The sequence below is a fragment of the Triticum urartu genome, chromosome 4A (genome assembly GCF_056163025.1).
Source record: "Triticum urartu cultivar PI428250 chromosome 4A, HENAU_Tu73, whole genome shotgun sequence".
In the NCBI taxonomy this organism is placed as follows: Eukaryota; Viridiplantae; Streptophyta; class Magnoliopsida; order Poales; family Poaceae; genus Triticum; species Triticum urartu.
This window is the reverse complement of record NC_141876.1, coordinates 495,800,791-495,807,843: the sequence shown is the minus strand read 5'-3', so window position 1 is coordinate 495,807,843 and position 7,053 is coordinate 495,800,791. Positions and strand designations below refer to the sequence as shown.

The window sequence follows — 7,053 nt, the reverse complement described above, 5'->3', positions numbered from 1 at the left end:
CGTAAAAAAATCATGTATTTTTGAAATATTACATACACATATATGTAAAAAAATCATGTATTTTTGAAATATTACACACACACACATATATAGATAGATATATAGAAACTCTATTTAAGACCCAGGGTGAGAAATAAGTAATTCTTCACCCTGGTCAGTCGGCCGCGTACTCTCTGGTTCAACCCAGCACAAACCCATGTAAAATTATAGCCAAAAATTTATCGTGCTGTCGTAATTTTACGTTGACGCTGGATGGTCGTGGGGATTAGGAGCTAGCCCATTTTTCAATTAGAAGATGGGAGCGGTTCCCGTCTGAACGCCGACTAGCGGGCGGTGATTGGCGGCGGGCTCGACGGCGAGGTCCTTGGCGGAGAATTCTCATCGGATGATTTCCTCCCCCTGTCCATCTCTCCCACCCCCCGTCGTCCTCTCGTGCGACTGGGAGGCCAACAGCGGCGGCGGGGACGGAGCGTACAATGATTCTGCGCCGGCCACCAATCCCAAAGCACCGAACCAGATTTTCCATGTCCTCGACAGCTGGTTTCGGGCTTCCGGCACAGGTTCTCCACGTTTCTCACAATCCTTCCCTCTCCCTCTCGTTGCTTCCCTTCCATCCCCTGATCACCCTTCTAGATCTGAATGGTTGCCTTGCAGGGATGAAGGTCATGGTCGGTGCCGTACGTCCAGAAGCAATGCCATGGCCGCCTACAATTCCACCCAGGCTGGCTAATTGCAGGCCTGTTTGATTTCTGATCTCTTCCAATCTGACCTGTTCACACCATTTTATACAGCCATATTTTAGCTAGGCTCTGAGTGCACCATCGATTTGTTTATCCTCTATACATACATACTACAAGAAGCACCTCTTTAATTACCAATTTGCTGGTAGAATCATCAATCTGTTATTACTTGACATGAAGTAGCTTTTACAAATGCTATAGGTAATTGCGTGGAAATTGATCTGAGAAATTGTTGTCGAGATAGGATTAAATACTTTAGAATAGCCGCTCTTTAAGATTTCTTGAGCTTTACTCTGGGTGCTCAAGTGAAGCAATTACTTCTCACTGAAGGGTCTGTTCTTTCTTGGACGGGTCATGTTTGTTCCTATTTTCTCTTCTGTTCAGATGTACCTTGGATTTCTAAATCAGAAAGAGTGATGCTCAACAAGATTCAGGACGTGCTAAGACATCAACAATCTATGCCGACAAGCCTCCACTATCTACTGCAGAAATGAAGAACCGTGTTGATTGCTTATCCCAAACATGATTTTAGGCGAATAGGACCCGACTAGCTTCTAAATCTACTGAACTTTTCTGATCATGGTGTGAAACTAATTTTTCTTTTGCTCTTCTAAAGGCCATCTCACCTTCGCAATGATTCATATTTTGCCTGAGGAGATGGCTCAGTTGGAAATTATGGTCAGTTTCTTGATTTTTTATGCTAATTCTCTCTCAGTTTGTAAGACGGCTGGTGATGTTCAGAATAATAAGGGAAGTGCCTTGCACCTGAATATCAAATGAAAAGTTGAGCAGCACATTGTGGTCTGTATCCTTGCCATGGTGGCTCGTTGCTGATACAGGCTTTTATATTTGAATGCTCGCTACTCTCGTCTCTCCCACATATATACATCTTTCCACATAGATGCAAATTTGGAGCTGCTTAAATTTGCTTCCCTGTTGTTTTACTTTGCAATCTGCAGAAAAAGAAAAGAATCATAGATTGTTTGGCCATAAAGATCGACATAATTAGCAGTTTGTGTGTGGCCTTAGAAGTCTATATGTTCATTAAATTCTGAATTACTTGTGCTCGCGTACTTAATGAGATGGTTGCTTTGCCTTACGATCAAATTTTCAATTGGTAATGGTGACTACAGTTGACTGTTTAAGCAACTCAAGTCCCATGGTGACTACAAATCATGAGTGGCCGCTGCACTAGTCTCGTATATTCTTCTATTTTCAATGGAAGCATTCAATTATTATTTTTCTCACAGCAGTTCATATACCTCTCCATCGACCATTCAGGTTTAAAAATATGGATTTTCACTTTTGCAAGGTTGGGTTTTCTTTTCCCAATGCATGGTACATTTGTAGCTGTGTCATATCTATGAAAGCATTGCATACACCTGCTGTACACTAACCTTTCTCAGTTTTGCTTCTCACATTTTACGTTGTGCTTAAGGCGAATGAGGATGATGAATGGATTTTTATGGTATGCTAGATTTCTTACGTGGGTGGTTAGAAACCTTATATTGGTGATAGTGACCCCCACCCAGGCTGTAAATATCTGCGGAAGCTGCAAATTGGAGTTTGTTTTATTTCAATTGCCATGAGGTGGACGCTGACCCTCCTCCAGCCTGTCAATCTTCGTAGATATTTTTGTTTAACCTATCCTCAATCCAGAAGTAATCTCGTATAATAGGAAAATGTGATTGTTCATTCAGGTTATTTCTTGTTTCATTTTTGTAGCATAAACCAGATGGTAATTCTTTTTTTTTTGTGAGTAATCATGTGATTCTAGCTAGGCTCCACCAATTTCATGTATTCCATAGCCATGGATAGTGTAAATAAGATCCACACCAATTTTTGCTTGAAATTCTTATATATTGTAATAATATGTTGATTTTGTTCACACTAAACTATTTTCCTATGTTGTAGAGCTATCCATTCAAATATGGTTTATTTCTTATTTTCCGTATTTTTTACCACTGTACTACTAGATTTGATATCCATTCATTGAGTTCCATTTCATATTGATTTGATGATGTGTATCTGATGAATTATGGGCAGTATCTCTTTCACACCATTGTTCATTGTGAACCAACCTAGTAGTTTCGTGAATTTCAATTGCTTTTCAGGTTTGTACTTACGAGTTACGACATGATTTACCTCAAATTGTTTTCTCCTCTTTTTTTTATCACATGGCGATGAAGTTTAGTAGCAAAACTTCCGGAAGTATTAAAAAAAGGGGAAGTAGTGGCTGCACCCAAGTTCGATGCACCCACACAATGAACAGTAAAATCAAAATCAATATGAAGCGACTTAAGATGCTTGTATGTTTCATTTTTTATGACACTCTCAGGTGCTAGACTAGTTAGACTTAGACAATGTCGTAAATAGTTACAAGACATAGACTAGTTCAATATGATGACACCTACCAATGTACATGGTACAATTTGATAAAAGACACGGTTTAGTGTGCATTGAAACAATAGTTACAGAGTTTTGTCTTTTGTTTTGTTTTTTGTGTACTTTTGATTCATATCTGCAGCATCGTGTTATTGGTTCATGTGATTCTGATGAATTTGGTACATGCAAAATCCCTCTGAGATATCTTTGATTTCGTCATTGTTACCAGTTTAGGATAGTGAAATCCCATTAATTCTAAAGTGTTATCTGTGCTTGTGTCTTGTGTCCTCTACATGTTTGTTCTTATACTTATGAGAACTGCAAGTATTCTATTTTTCAGGTATCTTTGTCAAGTGGCTGATGGCCAATGTACGAGGGATAAAGAGTAGCATATTTGTATTTATGGTAGGTACGTGTAATTTTAAATTGTAATTTTTGAACATCTTTTACAAACAACGAGTAGCAAAATTCAGGTTCTGGTGAGAAGAAAAGTGAATCTAAATGCTACAGTACAATGAATAGGATACTATGTTGCTTCTAGCCCATGTGTAAGAATGTTTTAGTCACTGGGGTCCTAGAGAGATTGGTGAACAGATGAAGTTGATGGGAGATCTCTGGTCAGCTACAAGTTAAGCTAATTTAAGATCAAGTTCGGCAGTATTGCAGTACTCAGTAGTCAAGTTCAGCAATACTCAATTTTGTAATAGTGACTTTTGAAATTTCATGCTGCTGGTTACTTAGTGCTTAGTGGCATTCAATTGTGCCAAGACGAATTTTATTTGTAATCGTAAGGGTGGAATTTGTTTAATGAGATATTTCCTGAAACCACTACATGGAATCTATTTATGACACCACTTTGTTATTTCGTGGTTACTAAAAATGCCTCGTGTACATAATGAATTAGTGGCCTATGTTTCTTATGTTTACTGCAAATGCCTCGTACAGAATTGAGACAGTGCTAGTGCTCGCCTATGTTAGTTAAATCAACTAGGAGTATCAGATTTCAGTACCACAGCCGCTGTACTCAGTCCAATTGAAATAGTAGTAGATCAGACGTAAAATACCTGGAATAGAGGAATACAGCCATATATCTAAACAAATCAGGAACATGGCGGTACTCATTGCTGTAAGATTACAGCAAGATGGGCCAGATTAATTCCTCGACTCAAAACTCATTCCGTAATCTTACGGCAACATCAGTTGATTTTCTATACATGCACGGCGTAAAGTACCGGCATGCAGGAGGTAAGATTACGGCGCTCCTTTTGCTTTACGGAACAGAGACCGGTCCCTTTTTCAAACAGTAATTTTGCCTCACATGTTGTTTCTTACGTTTTGAATAGTAGACGTGGGAGATAGGCTAGGGTGAGGAATAAGAATTCCTCATCCAGGGTGACGAATAGCGTGACCCTATATATATATATAAACACTATTCTGATTACGGGATCAGAATAATATTTTGATCACAACCTAAACTGCCTAAGTAACGCGTCTGAACTTCCCTCTGTACGAACCCGACCTTCGGGCTATCTTCGCAACCGTGGCTTCCCCCGCGATTTATTCTAATTAGTCGTGTTCTAATTCTATATGATGTTACTATAATCTAGATACATTTTTAGCAACTAAATACCAATTTTAAATAAAAATCTCGCTCGTTGGCAGATTTTATTCTCGGGTCGTGATGAAATTGCATTTTTTGTAATTTTACTGCCTGAGTTGTTGGAGCTGGACTTCTCCCAGTGCTAAGTTGAACTTCCGACAACATTGACCAAATAGGGCTTGCGATATACCGTTGAAAAGCTATGGACATCAGTATCATGACCCAATTTAAATTTTTGACAAAATGTAAGCAGTTTAAGAGCAGTTTTGAAAACTGTTTTTTCTTCACACAAAAAACGTGAATCGTAATTTCGATCATATTTCTAAATTGTTTATCGGAATGAGGCAAATAATATGGCGTTGAAAAGCTGCTGCAAAACCGCTCCTTTCACATGTTGATAGTTTTCTCTAATTCCCTACGGTTAAAGAGTAATTTGGGAAATCGTAAAGTTTCGCAAACCGAACAGCCGAGTTCGTATTTTCTATGTCATTTCTAAATGGCTAATCCAATTGTGGCAAATGATATGGCGTTGGAAAGCTTATGAAATTGCGCTAATTTTTCATGTTGAAAGCTTTTTCTAATTTTGAACAGTTTAAGAGTAATTTAGAAAACGGTACAAGTTCCACCGAGTTTGTATTTTTGAGCTAATTTTTTAACCGTACGTCCGAATGCAGCAAATAATATGGCGTTGGAAAGCTTGAAAAAATGCGAAACTTTTTGGTGTATATGGTTTCTCCAAATTCTTTACGGTTTTAAGTCAACTTTGAAAATGGCTAAAAATGTATTTTCACCGTAATTTCTACAAACTTTATCGGAATGGGGCTAATAATATACAATTGAAAAGCTACAGAAAATGCGAAACTTTTTCATGTTGATGGTTTTCTCTGATTCCTAGCCGTTTTCAAGTAATTTCGAAAATGACAAGATCATTCATTCTGCCTTTATCATGAAACAGATTCTCTGAAAACGCATCACGTGTAGAACTTGAACTTCTCAGCATTTCTACTTGAACTTCATTCTATTTTTTCACATGCTTTTTGTCCTCGTAGCTCTCCATCCACTCACCGAATTGAGCAAGTGATATACCGATGGAAATCTGTTGTAAACACGCAACTTTCCCGTGTTGATCTTTTTTCATACTCGCGACGATTTCAAAAGTTTTTCATGTGAAATTCATTCATTGTAGTAGTTAAACTTCTTGCTATTTTCACGTTGAACTTTTGTGACGTATTTTCGTTTATAACTTTCTCATCTATTCGTCAGTGTTACACAAATGATATTCCTTTTGTAGAAACCTCTCTCACAATATTTTTTAACTTTCTTCGACCGAGGACTTGAACTTACACAAATGATATTCCTGTTGTTTTGAAGTAAATTAGAAAATGTCGAGATCATGATTTCTGCCTTCATCGCGAACGTAAATGCACTGCGTGAAGTAGTTGAACTCCTCGGGCATGTCTATTTGAAATTCACTCTGTTTTTGACGTGATGCTTTTTGCCCGTAACTCCCAAACCACTTGCCAAAATTGAGCAAGTGATATACCGATGGAAAACTGTTGAAAACACACAACTTTTTATTTTTCTGTTGATCAGTTTTTCATACTCACGACGGTTCAATTTTTTTCTGAATGCATGAAAATGTGTTTTCAACGGTATACATAAAACTTTTAACCATTCATCGGAATATAGCATACAATATATCGTTGGAAAGCTTATGAATAGGAGCATCTTTTTTATGTAGACAGACGTTACATTTTTTTGTCGTTCGAGAGCAGTTTTAAAAATGGCAAAAACAACGTTGTTTTTTGCCTATTTTTTACATGTAATTGAAGGTCGGACGTCTCGCACTAGAGATCTTGAACTTCACCGGGAGGAGCACGTGAACTTCTTGCAACAAACCTTTTAAGCTTTTTGTTTTCTATTCTTATATTCCTATCGAAAATGCATTTTCGTGTAGTAGTTGAACTTCTGTCATGTATTTTTGTTCAACCTCTCTCACAAGAATTTTACAAACTTTCTCGGGACGAGCACTTGAACTTCTAGCAAAAAATAATTGGATTTTGTTCTTTTTCTCATACGTAACGCACACCATGTAGAACATGAGCTTCTAGCTATTATCATTTTGAACTTCTCTCTATTTTGCTTTAGTAACGGAATATGTCTGAGTTTCTTATAGACATTGGACCTATCTAACTTTTCTATTTGAACTTCTTTGTGTATTTTTTAGAAATGTGAAAATTGAAGTTTTCTTAGAAACATCGAACTTCTTCGTTATTTTCAATTAACCTTCTTGGTTTTAGTAATGGGAAAAAATCCGAGTTTTTAAAC

The 7,053-nt window shown here is 37.6% G+C and overlaps 1 long non-coding RNA gene across 1 annotated transcript; it reads left to right on the top strand.

Moving 5' to 3' along the window:
* The first annotated feature begins 204 nt into the window (after window positions 1-204).
* On the top strand, window positions 205-3,940 carry LOC125554013 (uncharacterized). The gene is made up of 2 exons (XR_007304293.2): window positions 205-560; window positions 655-3,940. It is a non-coding gene; the product is annotated as an uncharacterized LOC125554013 (long non-coding RNA).
* The last annotated feature ends 3,113 nt before the right edge of the window (window positions 3,941-7,053 follow it).